The 23908-nt window shown below is 41.7% G+C and overlaps 1 protein-coding gene across 2 annotated transcripts in view; it reads left to right on the forward strand.

Annotated features, from left to right (window-relative positions):
- PPM1L (protein phosphatase, Mg2+/Mn2+ dependent 1L) overlaps nucleotides 1-23908 on the forward strand; it is a 112822-nt gene that overhangs the window by 18892 nt on the left and 70022 nt on the right. Inside the window, exon 1 of one of the 2 annotated variants that reach the window (XM_061452644.1) lies at nucleotides 5177-5323. The exons of the other annotated variant lie outside the window; for it this stretch is intronic. The gene's annotated coding sequence lies outside the window, so the exon portion shown is untranslated. Of the gene's footprint in view, nucleotides 1-5176; nucleotides 5324-23908 lie in introns of those variants that run through there. 2 annotated transcript variants of the gene reach the window in all.

Genomic DNA, 23908 nt, shown 5'->3' on the forward strand with positions numbered 1-23908 from the left:
ATACATAAACAGTAGGAAGTCAGACTCCAAAATGTTACAGTTTGTTTTAAATTGGAAGCAGGTAATAACCCTAAAGGTTTCATAGCCTGAAAGTATATTTAATAGAAATTTATTAACAGCTAAGAGAGGTTATCTTTAAAATAAAATCTGTTCTTACATGCATATATGTTTTAAGATCAGTGACGCTGTCTTTCATTGTTTATAGCTATACAACATGCTCATGATTTAACTGTAGGAGATGATTAGCCTTTAATCCTTGCCATGCCAATGCGGACTGGATTTAACAGAGGAGGAGGTGAGAGAGTTTGTTGGAATAACTTTTGTCTCCCACTTCATAAAGGTTGCTTAAAACTGCCCTAGAAGTGAAATTCATGCTGCTTTTTTTTTTAAAACTGCCCATGCAGTAAAAATTGTAGATTTATGTTGGCTGAATAATTCATTGTTCCCTGGTTATAATCCTGATGTGACTTTCCCACTGCAGATTAAAGTTCTCCAGACTTCTTTAGTGACAAGACATTCGTCTAGATGAAATGGAAACAGAACTTTGAGACAAAGAAAGAAAAGATTTAGTGTGTGCAAGTACGAAAGGAAAAAGATGAGAAAGAGCAAAAACCAGATAATAATTGCATTGTTGTGCAGCTGTATCAAATTAATTTCTGCTCTTTGTTAGGATGTCCAGGACTAGGAGTCTGTCCTCTCGTGATTCTCCCAGATAATGTTTTCAGCCCTTGTTTGGCTGACAGAAGATGGCTGGAATGACAACTATTTAGGACGTCAGGGGAACGCCTTGGGTGGACTCTCTGTGGGAGGTTGTTGTAGTAATGTGTGCTAGTACAGGAAAACAGAGGCCATGAAACACGTGTAAAGTATGAGAGAGAACCCAATTAACAAAATCTCATCTGCATTAAAGACAAGGTAGAAATTTATTTAGCAGGTGCTCACTGGCAAAATTTAACAGAGCCAAATGTTGGGAATGAGAAGTCAGTATAGACCATCTAGAAGATGAAGGATCTGTGGGCCTTATTTGTGGTTAGGTCTCCATTAGACAAGAGGGTCTTGAAGATTTGCTGTTTTAAATTGTTCCAAATGAAAAAATAAGAAACATTTTTAGTACCTCTGTAAAGCTGTGTTAGCATGTTAGAGATGCAAGGCCAGGTTGGACAGAGATTTGGGTGACATGATCTACTGTGAGGCGTCCCTTCCCGCAGCAGGGGGTTGGAGCTAGATGATCTTAAGGTCCCTTCCAACCCAAACCATTCTATGATTCTATAATTTGCTGCATGTATTGTATCTGCCATTGAAATGAAGCAGTGATCTACAACAATCGCTTCCATAATTCTTTCATTGTGGAAACCCCATTTCACTTTCAAAATATTTTTGCTATCTATTGTAAACATCATCGTATAAAATAATTTCTGTCTTTATTCTTGGCTTTATTAGTCCCATCTTAAATTAATGCCATCTTAATATATGATTTCTCTTTAGAGAAAAAATGCCATTTCAGAATCTGGATATAGTTATACTCATTCTCTGTGATTGTTTGATCTTCCTCAATCTCAATAAATAATTTTTTTTCCCCTGTAATGCTTTAGTCTGATTTTGGGTAGTTTTCCATTGTAAATGTTGATTTCAGTGGTGTCCCCCAGAGTTCAGTGCACATTTTCATTTTGAAAAGTGAATTTTGAAAAACTGAATTAGAGTTCTTTACATATTGAGGGAAGTTAGAAAAGTTGAGAAAATTTTACGTCTTATAAAGGCTGTTAATCTGTAAGAATTACAGCTTTTCAGTTTGAATTTGATTCTTATTTACTGTACCAAAACCATAGAATTTTTATTTATTCATTTATTTCTAATTTCTGAACCACTTTGCATAAATCATGAAGCACTGTGCTTCTGTTTGGAAGACTCTTCTATGCTGAAGATGAGACTATTTCTTTAATTTATCGACTGAGCAACTGTGTTGCAATAAAACATCTTATTCTAATATTGAGAGACATGGAAATACACATTTTTGGGAAGGACTGTTCCAGCTGTGATGGAAACAGAAGGTCTGTTTGTAAAAATAAATAATTTGAATTTGTTGGTTTTTTTTTTTAAACAGAAGTTGAAACAGAACTCATCTGTAATTTGACAGTATTTTGACTGGACACAAGCAATTTTCTCAGTGCTCAGCAGTTCAGTACAGGAGAAAAGATAATAGTCTTGCCATTTCAATAGGCCTCAAAATATCGATAGCTACAACAGAGAAAAAGGAACTGGTAAGTGTAGTGTAATTAGTTCATCTAATTTGTCCTGTGACACAAACATCTATTTGTTCGCAAAGTCTGTAAATCTAATGGGTGCCCGAGTAGCAAAAAGGTGTTTCAAAATAGATGTCAAATGCTGAAGTTCAAGATGTTATAAAAAGACTTCTGCACATGGAAAACCTTCAGTCAGTGGGCAGAGCTGGAAGAGTTCATAAATCTCTGCAGGAGTGGTCACTGCTATGAATTCCACAGCTGTGAAGTTCTGGCCTCCCAATGCAGCACTGACTTCCAAACACCTGGAAATCACCATCATCATAGAATCATAGAATGGTTTGGGTTGGAAGGGACCTTAAAGATTATCTAGTTCCAACTTCCTGCTGTGGGCAGAGACACCTACCACTCTTCCAGGTTGCTCAAAGCCCCATCCAACCTGGCCTTGAGTGCTGCCAAGGATGGGGCAGCCACAACTTCTCTGGGTAAACAGTTCCCATGCCTCACTGGAATGTATTAATTTGTTCATGCATGCTTTTTTGTTTGAATATTTTCCAGTTTGAGATTTTCTGTAGTTCTGTAGGATGTCTGTCGCAGGATGTCACTGGGTTGTGGTCTGCTGCTAGCCCCTGTTGTCGGAGTTAACGTGATGTTATTCCCCATCAGCTTTTTGCTTTCTCATACATAGAAAACTACACAGAAGTGTACAGCCCTCATCATCTGCTTGTAAGTGGGAGAATATATACTGCCATATTCTGGAACACCTAACTCCATATGTGAATATGTGACAGCATGTTCAGGCCATGGTCACAAGTAACTGCTCCTTTGGACTACACTGCAAGGAAGAAAATGTTCTTTCTTTGTGATGCATTAACATCCAGTTGGTATGCTTAAATATGCATGAAATTAAATATGTATTGCTTCCAAGGCAGCATTTTATATATATGTAAATAAATCTTTTCCAAGAAATGGTCCTTGGTTTGTCTTGTCAGAAAGACCACAATTATTTTATGACAAATGGTACAAGTAAATGCAACCTAATTCTTTCTCTGTGACAAACCTACATGTCTACAATAATTCTCCTGCAGTTAGAGTAGCAGTCTGGAGAGAGGGAACATCCTTAACTGGAGATGCTCATCAAGTGTCAAAGTGTTAGAAGAAATTTATTTATTAGTCAGCTTTCTTGGGTTGTATGTATTTAGCTTTATTCTGCTAGTCAGTAGGATGAGGAATATATGTTAGATACAGGTATTTACATAGAAACACATGTGCATATATGCTTGCTCACAAGTGAAGGTCAAGCAAGCCTTTACATGCAGAAATATAAATCCTCAGTCAGATATTGGACATAAGATGTTTGCAGAAGACTTAACACAGCAAAAATGGACAATAGGTCATTTAGTTTTCATGCTAAATCCACATGCCGTTGTGGCAGGAATGAAATACAGGGAAGTCTGAAATGCAAACTGCTGTTCCACTGGAGGCTGGAGGGCAGCAAACATTTTTACAAGGCACAGTGGGATATGTGCTTTCATTTGTCAGGTTTTGACCCCATTGATAAGTTACTAGTAAACAGAATCAAACTCTGTGGATGAAAACGTAATGAAAATTATATTTTAACAGATGCTTTTCAAATGTTTTAACAGATTTGAATTAGTCCTATGAATTGGGGGATTTTTTTTTTAAGAAAACCTGAGGAAACAGTTCAAGCATTACATATTTCCAGCTGATCAAAAATCCACACCAGATCATTAGACTTTTAGGGATGCAGATGTGGAAAATGGGCAGATGTGGTAGGAACCAGCATGAGAAAGAAACGCCAGCATCATGAAAAGAGATCTGAGTCCTTTGACTCCCAAGTAGTACTAGTGTTGTCTGCCTTGGAGAAACACCTGCAGCAGTAGTGCTTTTAAACTAATAGAAAGAAAAATGTCTCAATATTTCTGAAATTTTGTGTCAAAACATTTGTCTGACATCTTTAGAAAATCTTTAATATGGTAAATACATGCATTTTGGTGGCTCTTGTAGTGCAGTATGGTGTACCTTCTTTAAAAAGAAGAAACAGTAGAACATTTCAGTTACTGGACACAATGTAAAAAGCACTAATCTGCAGTGAGTAATATTGTTTAAAGTTATACCAGGTATCATCAGGAAATTTGCCATATGTGTAGTTTCCTGCTTTGGATTTAGAATTGAATAGTTTCTTTCCAAGTTCATCAAAAATAGCTCTAACCAGTCTATCACAGACCCTAGCCTGTATTTTCTTAAGGCTCATCTATATGCAGAGGTTCTGGTAGACTGACATTTTATTTGTTTGCTTTAAATTACTTTGCATCCACATACAGGTCTTAAAAATCCTCTAGTGTAGGCTGTCCTGTTTCATGCTGTATCTAGCCTGTTAACTGGTGTAGCTGCCTTCTGCCTACCCTACTTGCTTTCTCCTTTTTCTGGACACTTGAAACATTACAGTTAAAAGTTTTCTGTCTCACTGCTAGATTAACTCTCCATGGACTTTGCTTCCTCCACAGCTTTACTGTGCTACAGGAAAAAAGCGGGGGCATTCCTAATTCCACAGTTCCCCCTGGGCACTGTCCTAATAAAAACCCACCACCTTGTCAGTGGACTGAATTGAAATGAGGTTGGTTTATGCAGCTAGTTGATAATGCCTCACTAAGCCAAAAAATATGTGGCTTTGTGGGGTTTGCTTTTGTTGTTTATAGCCTGATTTATCACAGCAAAAGAACAGAAAGCAATATAAACCCCTGCACAACTCCTCCACCTAGTTGAGAGTACTTTTTCTAACCAGCTGTGTGTTCTATGCAGTGAAATTAGCTAAAGCCAGCTAATTAGTTCATAGCTACCAGCTGGTGCTCATTGAGATCTGACCCCAGGTGAGCGCGAGCAGTGCAAGGGAGCATGGTATTGGGGCTTTAGCAGTTGCAGCTTCTCTCCATGGCCATAGTGCACAGCTCTGCTTTGCTCTGAAGTAAAAAATGCAGTCATTTATTCCAGCTGGATAACAGAAATTACAAAAGTGGGTTTTGCTTCTTGCCAGGGTGCACGGATCGTAGCTCATCTGCTAAGTAGTAAGTTGCTTAGTGGAAGTAACCAGGATGTGGATTCAAGGTGTCAAGCTGATCTAAAAGAGGCCACTTACCCTCATTGTTGCTGTGACCTTGCCTTTTTCCTGCCCTGACACTTCACTGGCAGTCAGGAGTTCCTTCAGGAAGCTAAACTGGCAGAAGCCGTTTTTTATTAGCTGGTATCTACAGGCCTGAGCTAACACTGGAGCCAGTGGGAGTGGATGAGGGAGGATGTGGGGCAGGGCCCGCTGCTGAGCTGGGTTTCAATTGAAACATTGTAGTTTTAGGTACTTTCTTTGTGAGCCTGAACGTGATGTCAAGAACCTGTTTTTTCTTGCAAGGGCAGTGCCTCAGGATAGGCTTCTTGGGTCAATCTTCAGGTATTTCTGTGACTCATTTTCTGCTGTTTCCTACCCTATACCCCACCCATCTTTCTGTGTGTTTCTTACATCTGTGTCAGAAATATGTTTTCTGTTCTTTCTCAAACATTTCAGTTCCTCTGAAGGTTACCTTTGCTCCTCCAGCTTTGATGTCACATGTATTCACTGCTGACCCTGTGCTGTATTCTTTCTCATTTTTCCATTGTATGTCTGGTTTTGGACATTAAACTGCTTGTGGGTTTGAGTCAGTCTGGGAAGCCTTGGGAGAAGTAATTGATTCTTCAGAAATGTTGCAGAGGTGTGGGAGACAAGCAGTGCTGCTGTTCTGTGTGGTTTGTTTTTTAAACTACAGCAGTAGAAGCCAGCCATAGTTCATTCTTTGTGAAAGAATGTATTTTGTGGGAAGAAGGCAGGAGAGGTGGTTAAGGTGGTGGTTGAGTGCATGGGTTTGTGTGTGCATCCATTGTGCTGGCATACAATGAATTACTTGTCTCTGATATGATAAACTGTTACTGTAGATTTAAAAGTGCTTCATAATATGCAAGGCATAGTAGAGACAGAACAAATCTCCCCAAAGGCTATATTAATATTCATTACAGAGTTAACAGCATTACAACGCTCCAAAACAGGCATAATATATACAGAAGAAACTTTGTGGGGGTTGAATCTAAGGACTCTCTGATCTAAAAGTAGCTGCTGCACTTTTAGAGCTGAAGAATCTTGGCAGCAGGAGTAACAGCACTTCTCTCCTTCCAGCCATTAAAAGGCAAGTAAAATATAGCATCGCAAAGCCTTTATATTTTGAGCTCCATGAACTCTATTGGAAAAGATACATGTATCTCCTGGCACTGACTTTAAGCAGCCTGTCACAAAGCCTGTATAAACTCAAGTGATGTGCCATAACCTGGCAGTTCTGGGGTCTTTTAAAACTGGCTTGCAGAATGGCTTTTCAATGAAATACCTCCCTCGATGTGTGCATGTCTCCTGTATTAAATTAAATCTTCTACGTTGAAACAGCTGCTCTGATTGAAAGAAAGCTGTTCGCTGTTTCTGCATCTTTGAATTTGCACAGAATTCTTAATGTTAACAAATGTTTTACTCTTAGCATTGGTCTTGCACAGTAAGCAGTAGCCTTTTACAGACAGGAGGCTAAAATGGAGTAATGTGTTCCTAGAAAAACTGTCACTGAAAGAGAAAAGGGTCTAACTCCCTAGCAGTGTTTGGAATAGGAGTTCCTGGGGATAAATGAGGTCCATGCAGCAGAGGATGGAGGACCTTAGATGCTGTTTCTGCTGTGCCTGGCTATTATTATGTATTTGGTTCATCTCTAAAGGAAGGTGATGGTGATAAACTCCCAAAAAATCAACAAATAAAATCTGTGTCATATTATTTTACAACTAGATCATGTAAAACTGAAGGAATACATAATATCTCCTAGGTATATAGGTATTACTCCTGTATTTGCTTACCTGCATGTGATATTGCTATAAATTTAGTTCAGAGTTGAAGCTAGAGCTGAGGTTCTGTCTTCATTTGAGCCAATACTTAACATACCAATAAATTTTAGTCTTACTGAAATGACGTATTATTACATTTTTTTTCTCTTGGCCTCGTTGATCAGGTTTCACAGAATGTTGGTATTATGGTATATTTTAATTTTGCAAGTGAAAATGTGTGTTGTTCCAAATGGGCTTTCATGCATCTTGACCTCTTTGGCATCATCTCATCCATATTTATTAATTTTTAAATCCTTTAATGTAAAAGCAGGCATTCCATTTGACTTTGTGTTGTCTCTTCAGAGCAGAGAAAAATTAGGAAAGTCGGAGATTATCTAATAATAGCTGTAAAGTTTATAAATAAGGCCTTAATCACTGTATTTTCTTGTAGTAATAAAGATGGGTTAATTAGTTTTACTACTCTATGGCAAAGGGAACTAAGTGCTAGGTGGCAATCAGCTCTGATCTGATGAGTCTCAGACTTGAGGGAAAAAAGCTATTCAATGACTGGGTTGAGGTTTGTTTATTTCTAAAGTGAGTAATTGTCTGGGCTGGGTCTTTGTAAAGTATTTTTGTCTATCTAAATGTGGTGATTTTGTCTCTTCAGTGGAATCAGTCTGAGTTACATGGATCAGCTGGCAATAATTTAGTAACTGATATTGAAGATTTCTTCAGAACTCTGACTAAAATCAGGCAGAGCAAAATAAAAGGGAAATAACTCAATTTTTTAAAATAATAATAAAAAGCCAGCCAGTGCAGTTAAGATCATTCTGCATAGAAATTATATGATACCTCCATGGAGAAGATACAGGATGTTCTTACTTTGTGCTTTAATAATGTGTTTAAATAAAAGTTAATAAAAGTTCACAAACTGGCTGAAAAGGAGCCAAATTACTTTTAAAACACTATTTGCTGTAGTGTAAGATGAGTGCCGGATGAGGATTCAAATTGCAGAGGTCATTATGATAGGAGACATTTCCCTGTGTTGTTGATGGCCTCAGATTGTTGTTGGTGATAGTTGCAGCGTTCCAGAGCAACAGTATTTGGTTCAAGATTAGGATTTGTGTATCTGTAAAAGTGCTTGCCTGCTTGGCAGTGTCAGATCAAAAATCCAGCCAGGAAAAGAAGTGCTTCACATCTAGCAAGTTCACTTGAAAATGATCATGGGTTATGTAAATTATATTGTTTTAAATATTTCCTCCATGTATCTTAAGAGAAGTGTCATTGTTAATCTTGCCAGACACAGCAAAAGTGTATGGTGAAAAGTTCAGCAGATGGATTTCTTAGCACGTTACTTTATTCCAACTTCAGAGCACAGAATTTGCTGGGTTTATCTGCCTCACCTGCAGTCCAAAATGTCTTGTTAGGATGGTACTGTCACTTAATTTTAAACCAGTGATGACATTGATGCATCAAGTTTTGGAGGCTAAAGATTTTTCTCCAGAATACATTGTGCTATCTACATTGTAAATATTTAGCTCAGGGATCATGCTAGGTCCAGCACAAATCACCTCCAGTCCACAAATAACAGGTGTTAGTGTAACTTTGAAAGGGAGAAAAGTAGGTTCTTATATTTGTGAAACTAAAGGTGAATCTCTCTTCCAACTTCATTTAAAAGAACTTAAAGACAGACCTGCCTGCAACAAAGCATACATATCAGTATCACTTTGTTACCACTTAATTTGTAGTAGAACTTGTAGAAATAGCAGTGAACACAATAAAAATTATTTTATACTTCAATCTGTTGAGTACCGGCCACAAAAGAGATGTCTTTGTGTTAAGTCTGTGTTGAATGATATTAGGCAGTCAGGCTGTTAGTGACTGAGGAATAGATAAACAACTTGATAAGAATCGCTTTCGCTCTGAAAATGGGTTCAGATTACAAATTTCAGGGCTGAAAATTCTAAGTACAGTTATAAGGGCTCAAAGAGAGATTTTAAATTAGAGTTGCTATTTTCTTAGAATTCCTTTAACCTGATATGAAGCCAACATTTTGGAGAAGTTAATAAATAATGAACCTCTGATCTTACAATCAATTCCCTAGAAAATCAGTTAAACTCTGAAATTACACCATTCTGTAAAGAATAGCATGGTTTTATTATCATAGTATTATAAGTTTTCTTTCTAGAGCCTAAAGACACTAATTCCTCCTCTCCCCCCCCATAAACCTTATGTGAATATAATCTTGCTTTTAACAGGTTGCTTGTCAATAAGGATTATAATAAATTGTAAGCATATTGTTTTCTAAAGAATCTGGAGAGTGAGGGATTAAACCGCGTTGCTAGAACACCAGTAATGAGAGACTGTAGGCATAGGAACTGAATTACACTTAGGAAAACTGTTTTAATGGTTTCCAAAAAAATCCTGAGTGCTATAAATGTATACAAAAATTTCAGTGGAGAAGAAACTTTCTAGTACTGTATCAAATGTACATCCATTTGCTGCTGTAGAATAGGTGGAGCATGCTATCCTCTGGAAGAGGTTAAAGTCCTAACACTAAGAATCGTAGAATAGTTAGGGTTTGAAAGGACCTTAAGACCATGTATTTCCAACACCCTGTCATGGCCAGGGACGCTTCACACTGGAACGTGTTGCCCAAGGCTTTGTCCAACCTGGCCTTGAGCACTGCCAGGGATAGAGTATTTACTACTTCTTTGGTCAACCCATTCCAGTGCCTCACCACCTTCGCAGTAAAGACCATCTTCCTTATATCTTACCTGAACTTCCCCTGTTTATACCCATTACTCCTTGTTCTGTCACTACAGTCCCTGATGAAGAGTTCGTCTCTGGCATCCTTATAGGCCCCCTTCAGATACTGGAAGGCTGCTATGAGGTCTCCATGCAGCTTTCTCTTCTCCAGGCTGAACAGCCCCAACCTTCTCAGCCTGTCTTCAGAATTTAAATGCTTATTTGTTGTGACAGGCTAGTGGGTTTTCTTGGTCTCCTTGGAGCTATAGTGCTGCCATACTGGGGAACGGCTTAAAACAAAGCCCTGACCTAATAGATAGGAGTTCATTGTTCTGGTGGAACTAAGACAGTTAAACTTGAGTGTTCCCCTTGCAAGCTTAGTTTGTCCCATCCCAACACCACCTAAAATAGTTCTGTGACACATCTCCCTTGTTACCGCAGGTGTGTGTGTGCAAGGTAGGTAAATGCCAACAGTTACTATTCTCAACACGCAAGGAAAAACAAGTAAATTTTCATTTAGCTTTTCTTCATCATCGTTGTCCTTCCCGTAGCCTTGTTTCGGTGCAGTAGGGCTTATAGCAAAACCATATTCAATTCTCATTTATGTTTTTATGCGAGTTTTGCAAATTATCATATTCTTGCCAGCATCATTCATCCTAAAACTTCAGCTCTCTGATCTTCTTTGTAGCTGTCTCTGATCTCATGACAAATTGATAACAGTGTTTAGACCTCACGGTGCTTTTATGTCTCCTCTGTTTCTGGGTCTGGGTTGTTGTGGGTTCTTTCTTTGGTTTGGGTTTTTTTTTTTTTTACTTAGTCTTTCTCTCTCCATCTCCTGAGAGAGTTCCTGGAAGCTGTCCTCTTGGCCCTTCTTTTTCTGCTTCCACAGCTAAGGGTAAAATGTGCAAATTTCACCCTGTGTTCTCTCTGAACTAAGATGTCAGTGTTCATGGCCAAGTCCTGATCATCTGTCACTGTTACTATTAAATTTCCCTGACTGATGGTCTGTATATATTATATATGAGGGCTGAATTTTGCAACACTTTGACACATGTTCTTCAATTTCCTTGCACAAGGTTTTGTCTTACTTTTTTTTCCTGTCGTGGTGTTTCCCAGGCTGTTAATAGGTATGAATGACTGCTTCAAAGTAAATGGCTAGGCACTTTCTCCAGTCCATTCCCGATCATTAATATGGTCTTGGTTCCATTGTTTTTTCCAGGCATGTTGTTAATACTGAGTTCTCCTACTCTCTGATTGAGCTCCTAGGACTGTCAGTCTTGGTTCTATGGTCACATCCAGCTCATGTCTTGTTTGCGGTACTCTCCTGCTTTGCTTTTCTTTTCTTGCTGTGAAAGAGTCCTGAAGTCCCATTGCCTTTGTTCTTACTCTGTGTAGTATTTCTTCACAATTTGCATGGGTCTCGGAGGAGGTTTTCTGGTTTTACTCAAGTGAATTGTGGTATGTAATTTATAGGATGAGTGTGCAATCTTACAGAGGAGCTCAATGCCGTTTACAGAACAGGAGCTGGTATAGGAATAGGTACTAACAGTAATATAATATTTTATTAAAAGCCACTGCAAAACATAATCAAATATTTTGAGGGTTTTTTGTCAGCTTTGCACATTGTCTGCTCACTGTTGTAGCAGCATCTGACTGTGCTTATTGAGTCCTGATTTATTCCTCTGCTGCAGAAGTAATTATTCATTGCCTGGCTAGATTTATTATACTAGTTTATCACTTAGTACTACAAATGTGAAACACAGTTTGGGGACAGGGGTAAAAAGTGTAGCTGAATTTGTTTTATGTGATGCCAAATGAATAAATTCCTTGTTTTGCAGCTCTTTGTAAAGTTTGCTGTCTATAGACAGTCTAGTTATACTGTGCATCCAGTTGTTTCAGATTCAACAGTTCTCACATGGCAAGAGAGTTAGGAATTTTTTAAAACTGCTTTGACACATTATGGAATCATAGAATAGTTCCACAACTTCTCTGGGCAATCTGTGCCAGTGCCTCACCACCCTCACAGGAAAGAACATCTTTCTAATATATCATCTAAATCTATCCTCTGTTAGTTTAAAGCCATTCCCACTTACCCCCTGTCCCTACATGTCCTGTACTGGAAGGCTGATCTAAGGTCTCCCTGGAGGTGCTTCAGCCCCCTAAGCATCTTTGTGGCTTTCTCTGAACTCACACCAGTGGGTCCACATCCTTCTTATGTTGGGGGCCAGGTAGGGTCTCACAAGAGCAGAGGGGGAGAATTCCCTCCCTTGACCTGCCTTGTGGATCTAATTAGACTACCTGGATAGGTAGTCTGAATCAGCTCTATCTGTTTTGAGTTCTGAGCCCAGTTAGTTGAACAAACCTCTCTCTTTGTGGAAAGCACAAGTACTGGCCCAGTAGACAGCAGTTACGCTTGAGTGCAGTGAGTAAAATAAAAGAAGGCAAAGAACAACAATGCATTATATGTGCAAAACAGAAAAATATCAAAAATTTCAAATCTGCCTGCCTTGCATGGTGTCGTGGTTTAAACCCAGTCAGGTAACTTGTTCACTCACTCCCAGTGAGTGGTGCCGAGCTGACAACAATCAAGGTCCGTGTCCGTCTCCCCCCCCCCCCTGCACCGGGGCTCTCCCCTTCCCCGCTCCCGGAGGAACGGGGAGGAGGATCGAGAGAGTGCAACTCCTACGGGTTGAGACAAGAACAGTCCAGCAACAAATCACCACCGCTACTATCAGCTAAAACAATGATAAGGGAAAATAACAAGGGAAGAGAATACGATACCACCGGCCAAGAAAACGAGTTCCACCCGGAAGCTCCTGTCCTTCCGGGTAACTCCCAGTTACCCCCCACCCCGGGCATGACGTGCTGTGGTATGGAATACCTCCCCGGCTAGCCCGGGTCAGGCGCCCCGTCTCTGCCTCCTCACAGCTTCCCCTCCTCCCTGGCAGAGCATGAGCCTCACAGAGTCCTTGGTCAGGGTAAACATCACTTAGCAACAACCGAAAACATCGGCTTCACCAACGCTGCTCTCAAACTAGAAGTCAAAACACAGCACTGCACCAGTTAACACAAAGGAAAAAAAAAAAACAAAAAAAAAAAACATGACTGCTACTGCTGAACCCAGGACATTATCCACCCCTTATTCCATACCATTCACGTCGTGCTCAGATCCCACATTTTCAATACACCATCGCTCTCCCACATATATACATCCATATACATACAGACCAAGAGGAAAAAAAATCATTTTCTTAGTGCATGGACCAATCCCTATAATGCTGCCGAGTCCATTCGGTCCATGATGTTCCAAGTTCATTCTCTGTTGGGATGATGGCTGGAGGGAAGTCAGGGCCAGTCGCTGGTGACCTGGAGACATCTAGTTGATGGGCTATAAAAGCATTACACAGCAGGCAACAGTATACAATTGAGTTCACTGGCTGTTTTCCCCTAAAATCAAATCCCCTTGAGGTATACATCGGACTTCCCCATCTTCCCGCATTACCCACCAAGTATATCCAGGTCCCTGAGCAAAAGCAATCCCACGAGTGGGTTTGCCTTTACCTGAAGCAGGAATAACCCAGACTGTCTTCCCCAGCAAATTCTTCATATGCACCACGGGAACTTTGTCCCCCTCTACAATATGTAAAAGTTCTGACTGGGCTGGGCCAGCCCTGTTGGCAGATCCTCTGGTGTTGACCAACCAGGTGGCCTTTGGTAAATGTGTATCCCAATGCTTGAAAGTTCCCCCACCCATCGCTCTCAGTGTAGTTTTTAACAGCCCATTGTACCGTTCGATTTTCCCAGAGGCTGGTGCATGGTAGGGGATGTGATATACCCACTCAATGCCATGCTCTTTGGCCCAAATATCTATAAGGTTATTCCGGAAATGAGTCCCATTGTCTGATTCAATTCTCTCTGGGGTGCCGTGTCGCCACAAAATCTGTTTCTCAAGGCCCATGATAGTGTTCCGGGCAGTGGCATGGGGCACAGCGTATGTTTCCAGCCACCCGGTGGTTGCTTCCACCATGGTAAGCACATGGCGCTTGCCTTGGCGGGTTGGTGGCAGTGTGATATAGTCAATCTGCCAGGCCTCCCCATATTTATACTTCAACCATCGTCCTCCATACCAAAGAGGCTTTAACCGCTTGGCTTGTTTAATTGCAGCACATGTTTCACACTCATGAATAACCTGGGCAATAGTGTCCATTGTTAAGTCCACCCCTCGGTCACGGGCCCATCTGTATGTTGCATCTCTGCCCTGATGGCCTGAAGTGTCATGGGCCCACCGGGCCAGAAATAATTCACCTTTATGTTGCCAATCTAAGTCCATCTGAGCCACTTCAATCTTAGCCGCTTTATCCACTTGTTGGTTGTTCTGGTGTTCCTCAGTGGCCCGACTCTTGGGTACATGGGCATCTACATGACGTACCTTCACCACCAGGTTCTGCACCCGGGCAGCAATATCTTTCCACAGTGCAGCAGCCCAGATGGGTTTACCTCTGCGTTGCCAGTTGCTCTGCTTCCATTGCTTCAACCACCCCCACAGGGCATTTGCCACCATCCATGAGTCAGTATAGAGATAAAGTACTGGCCACTTTTCTCGTTCAGCAATGTCCAGGGCCAGCTGGATGGCTTTCACCTCGGCAAATTGACTCGATTCACCCTCTCCTTCAGCGGTTTCTGCAACTCGTCGTCCAGGACTCCATACAGCTGCCTTCCATCTCCGATGCTTTCCCACAATACGGCAAGAGCCATCAGTAAACAAGGCATACTGCTTTTCACTTTCTGACAGTTTATTATATGGTGGGGCTTCTTCAGCACGCACCACCTCCTCCTCTGGTGACATTCCGAAATCTTTGCCCTCTGGCCAGTCCATGATGACTTCTAGAATGCCTGGACGACTGGGATTTCCTATTCGAGTTCGTTGTGTAATTAGTGCAGCCCATTTACTCCATGTAGCATCAGTTGCATGATGTGTAGAGGAGACCCTGCCTTTGAACATCCAGCCCAGCACGGGCAGCCGGGGTGCCAGGAGGAGCTGTGCTTCAGTGCCAATCACTTCCGAAGCAGCTCGAACCCCTTCATAGGCTGCCAGTATCTCTTTCTCAGTTGGGGTATAGCTGGCCTCAGATCCTTTGTATCCCCGACTCCAAAAGCCGAGGGGTCGACCTCGAGTCTCCCCTGGAGCTTTCTGCCAGAGGCTCCAGGTAGGACCGTTCTCCCCAGCTGCAGTGTACAGCACATTTTTTACATCTGGCCCGGTCCGGACTGGTCCAAGGGCTACTGCATGAACTATCTCGCGTTTAATTTGCTCAAAGGCTTGTTGCTGCTCAGGGCCCCATTTAAAATCATTCTTCTTCCGGGTCACATGATAGAGAGGGCTTACAATCGAACTATAATTTGGGATGTGCATTCTCCAGAACCCCACTGCACCCAAGAAAGCTTGCGTTTCTTTCTTATTAGTTGGTGGAGACATTGCTGTTATCTTGTTGATCACATCTGTGGGGATCTGTCTACGTCCATCTTGCCATTTTATTCCCAAAAACTGAATCTCCTGTGCAGGTCCCTTGACCTTACTCCGTTTTATGGCAAAACCGGCTTTCAGCAGGATTTGGATTATTTTCCTCCCTTTCTCAAAGACTTCTTCCGCTGTATCGCCCCACACAATAATGTCATCAATGTATTGCAGGTGTTCTGGAGCTTGCCCCTGTTCCAGTGCAGTCTGGATCAGTCCATGGCAAATGGTAGGGCTGTGTTTCCACCCCTGGGGCAGTCGGTTCCAAGTGAACTGGACACCCCTCCAAGTAAAAGCAAACTGTGGCCTGCACTCTGCTGCCAAAGGAATGGAAAAAAATGCATTGGCAATATCAATCGTGGCATACCACTTGGCTGCCTTTGACTCTAGTTCATACTGAAGTTCTAGCATGTCCGGTACGGCAGCACTCAATGGTGGTGTGACTTCATTCAGGCCACGATAGTCTACTGTTAGTCTCCATTCTCCATTAGACTTTCGCACTGGCCATATGGGGCTATTGAAGGGTGAGCGGGTCCTGCTGATCACCCCCTGACTCTCCAGTCTACGGATCAGCTGATGGATGGGAATCAGGGAGTCTCGGTTGGTGCGATATTGCCGCCGGTGCACTGTTGTGGTCGCAATTGGCACTTGTTGTTCTTCAACTTTCAGCAACCCCACAGCAGAGGGATCTTCTGAGAGACCAGGCAAGGTGGACAGCTGCTCGATTTCCTCAGTCTCCAAAGCAGCAATACCAAAAGCCCACCGGTACCCTTTTGGGTCTTTGAAGTACCCTCTCTTGAGGTAGTCTATGCCGAGGATGCATGGAGCCTCTGGACCAGTCACAATAGGGTGCTTTTGCCACTCCCTCCCAGTCAGGCTGATTTCAGCCTCCAGCACAGTCAACTCTTGGGATCCTCCTGTTACTCCAGAAATATAGATGGGTTCCACCCCTTGACAGCTTGATGGCATCAGGGTACACTGTGCACCGGTATCTACTAGAGCCTTATACTTCTGTGGGACTGATGTGCCAGGCCATCTGATCCACACAGTCCAGTAAATCCGATTGTCCCCTACCTCCACCTGGCTGGAGGCAGGGCCCCTCTAATGGTCGTCACAGCATTGGACACTTAAGTCGTGTTGAAAGGGATTATTCTTCGTTATCACAGGAGCTGGAGTAAAATCAGCTCTTCCACTCCATCTGGGAAACTGCTCACCAGAGACTGAAGCCGTAGCTCTCATGGGACGATCAGTCTTGGCCCTTGCTCCCCTCTTCAGTTCACTCACCCGTTCCTCCAAAGCTGAAGTAGGTTTTCCATCCCACTTTGTCATGTCTTCTCCGTGATCCAGCAGGTAAAACCATAGGGTACCCCGTGGCGTATACCTTCTGTATCTCCTCTCTTGAACAATAGGACGTCTTTTGTTAATAGCTGAGACGCGTGTTGGTACACGTGAGGAGCTGGATAAATCAGATACATCGTCCCTCAATTTGTCGAGGTCCTGGGACAGTTTTTTCACAGCTGAGATGATGGAAGGAGTGAGATTGTCTTCGAACTCTCGGAGTTTATGAACCATTTCATCCACTGTTAGTGGTACTATGTCATTCCAGGTCACTGTTGCCAATGAATGGGCATATGATGACGGTGCATTCCGTGTAAGTTTTCGCCACATGGGTCGTGTACATTCAACTTCATCTGGATCTATAGGTGTATCCCCGTTATTCGGCTTGATGTGATAGATCATCTCTACGATGGCCGATTCCCTCAGAGACTGGATGCCTTTGTCTATAGTAGTCCACTTGGCCGAACGACTCGTAACATCGTCCTTGTACGGAAACCTTTCTTTCACAGCTGCCAAGAGCCTCCTCCAAAGGCTGAGGGACTTTTTCTCTCTTGCAATTGCTTTGTCAATTCCCCCTTCTCTAGCAAGTGATCCCAGCTGCTTGGCTTCTGTACCTTCTAGTTCGTGACCATCGGCCCCATTGTCCCAGCATCGGAGTAACCAGGTGATGATGTGCTCCCCTGGTTGACGGGTAAAATCTTTTCGCATATTCCGCAGCTCGGTTGAGGTCCGAGGTCGAGAAGTTACCTCTTCTTCTTCTTCTTCGTCATGTGAGGATGACTCCTGATCAGATTCTGGACCGGGTGGTGAATTCATTGGTTCTTCATCTCGCTTCACCCTTTTTGCCTCCTTTTTGCTTGTTCTCTTGCGTACAGGGGCAACCGATATTGGTACGAATTGGTCCTCTGGTTTGGCTGCAGTGATTATCACTGTGGTTTGAGTAGCGACTGTACTTGTTGCTGGGGGTGGTGTAGCTACCGTGCTTGGAGCTGGGGTAACCGCGCTGTCTGTTGCAGTTGAAGTTTGAGCAGCTGCTGTACTTGCCACTGGGGTAGCTGCGCAGTTCATTGCAGCCAAAGTTTGAGTAGCGACTGTCGCTTTGCCCTCAAATCCGCCGACATTCTTTTCCTTTTGAAGGTGCTGGATAGTGTTGAACAAGGCCCTGTAAGCATAGGCCAAGCCCCAGCACGTTGCCGTGATTTGTCCATCTCTGGTATGGCCAGAATGACCACACACCTCATTTAAGTGTTTTACTAATTCTTCTGGATTTTGCAGTTGTTCGGTAGTAAAATTCCAAAATACTGGAGGGGCCCACTGACCTAGATACTTGCCCATACTATCCCACACACCCTGCCACTCATGGCTGTCCAGCCTCTGGGAAAATCTCTCGGTCCTCCTACATCGTCTTTTGACCCCAGACAAGACCCAAACCTGAATCTGCTTAACTCTTGAAATCAGTAGTGGGCAAAACACACTCTGTATGCGTGTTAGCATGGTGATTCCCATCACCATCAGTAAACAAGTCTCAACAGCATTAAAAGGCCATTTAAAAAATTCAAAACTCTCAAATGTAAATGGTCTGGGGGGACGACTAGGAGGGTAAAAGGATGTCTCCTTCACAGGTTGAGCACCTGAGAAGGAGAAAAAAGATGTGTAATTGCTAAGCACCTCCATCATATACCTCCCAAAGTATAAAGGTGGTGACCACACTGGGAACATAAACCAGATCAGTTTCATGATCAATGATTCTATTGTATTACAAGTCATTACCATAAAGTACAATGGGATAAAAACCTTAGCCCAAGCCCCACACTTGAAAAACACTAATACAGCCAATACCGGATGGACGTAAGATATGGTATACTGAAACTGTGAGATCAAGAGGAAAAACCTTGAGAGCCAATAAATCAGCATTGTGACGAGTGACTATCAATCCAGTCAGATCTGTTCTTATCTCAACCCCTCGTGCCCCACGTTGGGCGCCAAAAAGAACTGTCGTGGTTTAAACCCAGTCAGGTAACTTGTTCACTCACTCCCAGTGAGTGGTGCCGAGCTGACAACAATCAAGGTCCGTGTCCGTCTCCCCCCCCCCCCTGCACCGGGGCTCTCCCCTTCCCCGCTCCCGGAGGAACGGGGAGGAGGATCGAGAGAGTGCAACTCCTACGGGTTGAGACAAGAACAGTCCAGCAACAAATCACCACCGCTACTATCAGCTAAAACAATGATAAGGGAAAATAACAAGGGAAGAGAATACGATACCACCGGCCAAGAAAACGAGTTCCACCCGGAAGCTCCTGTCCTTCCGGGTAACTCCCAGTTACCCCCCACCCCGGGCATGACGTGCTGTGGTATGGAATACCTCCCCGGCTAGCCCGGGTCAGGCGCCCCGTCTCTGCCTCCTCACAGCTTCCCCTCCTCCCTGGCAGAGCATGAGCCTCACAGAGTCCTTGGTCAGGGTAAACATCACTTAGCAACAACCGAAAACATCGGCTTCACCAACGCTGCTCTCAAACTAGAAGTCAAAACACAGCACTGCACCAGTTAACACAAAGGAAAAAAAAAAAAAAAAAAAAAAAAAAAAAACAAACACATGACTGCTACTGCTGAACCCAGGACACATGGTATCTTCATAGAAGGCAATTGTTTTTGTGAAGGTTTTGCTCTCTTCAGCTCCTTATTCTGTTGCTGGAATGTCAGCCCACTTGAGGCAGACTTGGCTGTTTTGACAAAAGAGTTTTTTATTTAATTATTAGTATTCTAGATACCTTGTGTAAAAGCTGTTTTTTATCTAGGTATTTAGAGAGGATGGGAGTAGATTCATCTTAGTGTCACTTTTTATTTGCAGAGTAACTTGGTCCAGGGGTATGTTTTAATTACATCCGCATATAATCTAATGCCATCTGGTGATGTTTGAGGAGAGGTAAAGTAATATAGTGACATATTTGCAGTGTTTTAGAACTGGGAGAAAAAAAATATATATAACTATTTAGCCAGTGCCAGACAGCTGTAGTGAATTTCCCATACCTGAGCCAAACCTTGCTACTCCATCAGATCTGTACGTCTCCCTCTTGCAGATCCTTATTGGAATCAGCATCTCTCACAATCACATCTAGCATCTACCAGTACTTTTGCTGATGTTCGATCATTATGATTCAGAAACAGTCTAATACAAGCCCAATGAATTCACTAAATTAGACCCTAATCATTTCAAGACAGATGGGCACAAATTAGATATGATAGGGTTGAGGATTTATCTGGCTAAATGGTTAATGATAGAAAATATTTAAAGCTAGCTCTCCTGTAGGCAGTAAAATATGAGGAGTAGAAAACTGCCAAGTGACATTTAATTGTGAGTGGCTTCAGGATATGAAGAGCGAACACTTTGGAGCTTATGTGTTGAAATAAAGCTACATAATAAGTACAAGACTTTATTCCCAGTCTGAGAATGGATCCTTTCATGGCTTTCCACTTGGATGTGGATCTTTTTTATTTAGAGAATACAAAATCATCTGCCTATGATGTATGCAGTTCCCTAGGAACTACTAGAAATTTGAAATAAATGATCACAGGACCCTGTCGTTCTCCGCAATTGTATCAATTTCAGCTTTCCTTTCTTCACAAGGTCTACCCTCTGAGTATGAAATGTATTCTTGTCTTTCAAAGCTGAAAACCATGTAGTCATAGTTGGATAGCTTCTGAAGGGCACTGGCGTCTCTCTTTGCTGTTTCCTGTTGATTAATGAAAATTTTCGTTTCCCCCTGACATGCGTGTACCTGCTGAAATGTTATGTTGCTTTTGTATTTGCACATCAACTAGTTTCATCTCATGCTATCAAACTGAAGGAATTAACTCTCTGGGAATAAATATTTCCTGATAACATAAATATAATTAAGTAGTATGTACTATTGAAAATTTTTTCTTGTAATGTTACAAATTAATAGTGAACACTACTGCCTTCTTCATGTCTTTGCTTTTTCTGTTGAACAGTCTCTGGCTATTGAGAATATGGCGAAACTGTAAAAAAACAGGCAGTCTGGCAAAGTCCTTCTCTTAAAGGCTTCCTAAACTTGGGAACATAACTTTGATTTGATAACAGGCTCAAAAATAAATCACATTGTAGGAATGCATCAAATGCAGTACTAGGATAAAAGTCTGTGTATATACTGTGAATCTAATGTAAGGCTGCATGCAGCCTTGCCTAAATAGATTTCTCTTGTAATTATGTTTCTTGCCACTGATTTTGAGAGGTTTAGTAGTTCAACCTCTTCAATATGTTTAAAGTTCCAAAATGTTACTGCCAGCCCCTCTTAAGGGGAGTCTGAAGTGATCTCAAGTGTTTTTTGACCTGCCTTGTGAAGGCGAGAAAGCTTTTAATGTGTTCCTTCGAAGCTGACATGTAGTGTTGAAGTGTAGTGTAAGGCTGACCTCATGCAGGTCAGTGAGCTGAGCCTGGAAACCTGGGGCAACGTCTCTCGGCTTCTGTCCTCAGTGGCTTTTAGCTTTTACAGCTACATTACTATTCCTGCTTTTGTTTGCCTTGATCCTAAAACATTTACTGTGAAAATTAAACAGCAAAGGTTGTGTTTGTTCAGGACTGTGTTACATTTAAGAGAAGCACACAAAATAATTCTTCAGAATGAAGAACTGGATTTTTTTAAAAAGTAAACTAAGATCATGTTACATGGGGTATGCTGCCCCATTAAATCCACTCTTACATTAAGTTTACAAGCCTGTAACTAGTGCTTTTATTGTGTACACCAGAGAGGCAGATTTTTACATCACTAGCCAGCCTTTTCTCCATTACAGAGCTCCTGTGTGACCTAGGGTAATTATTTAACTTTTGTGTGCTTCATTTCCCCATCTGTGAAGCAAGGGAGAAAAATTCTTCCTAGTGTTACAAGTGTTTGAGTACAAATACACTAAACATGAAGCCTGTAGATACTACAGTCTAGGTTAAAACAAGGGTACTATTGATCACAAAAATATGTGCCTTTTAAGCAATTTTTTCAATGAATAATCCAAAATAAAGATTGTTTTATGTAGGTTACTGTACAATTGGTCTCATTAAACCTAATGAAGTTCATTTCAGTATCAACTTGGAAGTTTGTTTACCTATGGGGCACTTGGTTTTAAGCTGCTGAACTGGAACTGTATTGGTTTTTTTGTGAGAGCAATTGGAGATATTTTTCTTCAGTGGCTGGGAAAACCAATTCAGTGGCTGGAGGGAACCTCAGCTTTGAATCTGGCTTCTCTACTTAGTTTGGTGTTAATACCCGTGTTGCCAGGTGGTTTGTAGTGTGGGTTACATGTGTTTCCACAAGTAACTGGGAATTGATTTTAAAAGGTAAATTGGTGTTGTTAGTTAGAGACAAATGTTATCACGTTATCAAGTGACAAATGAGAATATAATAAATTTTCTGTAGTGTTTTGGGGTTTTTTTATTGTTTTGTTTTATTTTACTGGAAATAATATTTGTTAACTAATGCAAAGGAAATATGTTCCACTGCAGGTATGGTGAGCATAAAACTAGACTGTGGAACAGATAAATTAATGATGAAATATTTTAGGTGTTTATACAGCTTACTGCTAGTCAATGCCGAATCAAGCTTTCTCTCACTATGAGCCATAAGAGTCATCTTTAATCAGATGTAACAACTTGTGATTAAAGAAGTTTTGAGTCACAAAATTAAAGTTTATGTGAAAGCTTCAGGTAGGATTGCACTCCATCATCACTTTCCTACCAGCAAATTGATACTGACACACAAATGTCCTGTGAGTGAATTCTTACCCCAGACTAAATATTGACTTTCTGCGCCTGACTGTAATGAAGTATCAGTCTTTAAAAATCCTTTTGAAACCTGGGAAAGTGTGAAATAGAAGTGAGGTGGGGGCAGGGATAATGCACCCTCTCCCTAGGGAGGGCCAGCAGCCTTGCATGGGGTTCCCCACCACAGGGTGGAGGTTGACTGTCCTGTAACGTTACCGTTGAAGCTGCACTCTCCCAAGTAGGTTTGGAATCAGCCTAATTAATTTACAGAAATAAAATTATCATGCAGCCAAGTAGTTTTCATTACTTAAAATTTGGGTGGGTTTAATTTTTCTTGTTAGGGAATACATATAAATAAAAAATTTGTGTTAGTTTGCATTGCATGTGACTTTCTGCTTGAATCCAGGATCAGGCTAATCTGTGTTGCAGAGTGGCTCATTTTACAATGGCTGTATGCTCAATTTATTTGCAAGTGAAGACCTACTTTCAGGCTAAGCACTTGCTAGCTTTCTCCCTGCGTGCCCTGCATTCACGTTGCAAAGCCCACACCAGTAGTGCATCTCTGGGCTGCCAGCACCCTGCTCTGCAGCCCTTTTCCCATCTATTCTGGGAAGAGCCATCTATGTCACTGTGCACTTGGGGGTTGGCCCAGCTGAGGTTTCTATCATTTAAAAAGAGGAAAGTAGGATGTGCTGCAAATCCCTGGGGTATGGGTACTAGGAAGGTGTCAGCATAACCTCTGCAGGATCAGGAACTTGTCTTACACCATTTAGATTATGGGCAGGAGAGCCAAGAGGCAGCAGGATTTGCTCAGACAGCATGTTTTGGGATACATTATGCTTAACAATGCTTTACTGTATGCTCCTAAATGGTCTTTGCATACAATAGCAAGAAGAAAAATTGGAAAAACATTCTCATGTCTAAGAAATGTTACCTTTTTTCTGTTCTAGGATTTGAGATTTGTGTTGGCCAGATTTGCATGCAAGAGGTGTTTTTAGCCTTCTTGTCTTCCAAATTCAGAGGAACAAAATAGGCCTTTCCGAGGTTTATAGGGAATGGTAGTTGATATTTGCTACTGCCAGAGAGTTTGACCAAACTAAAAAATACAGTTTCAGATTTCAAAGAGGTACTTTAATTTTAAACCTACAGTATCACCTAAAGGATTTAAAATATGGCCATTTAAACTTCTTATGTAGGTTTGTATAGGAGGGGGCAAGCCTTGTTATTGCTTTAAGTTTTGATTATGGTTTTCTGGAGTCCTGAACAGATCTAGGTGAGCAGAAACATTAGAAACTGAACCAATGTTGCAAAGCTATTTTTTGAAAGCGAAGACAAAATATGCAGGATGGGTGAGTAAATATTTAAATTTTATTAGAAAAATTACTGTCTCCTCTGTGGAGCAGA

This window comes from Pezoporus flaviventris, unplaced genomic scaffold, assembly GCF_033815535.1.
Source record: "Pezoporus flaviventris isolate CSIRO_AGI_PZ_B2104156 unplaced genomic scaffold, CSIRO_AGI_Pfla_v1 ptg000013l, whole genome shotgun sequence".
Taxonomy (NCBI): Eukaryota; Metazoa; Chordata; class Aves; order Psittaciformes; family Psittacidae; genus Pezoporus; species Pezoporus flaviventris.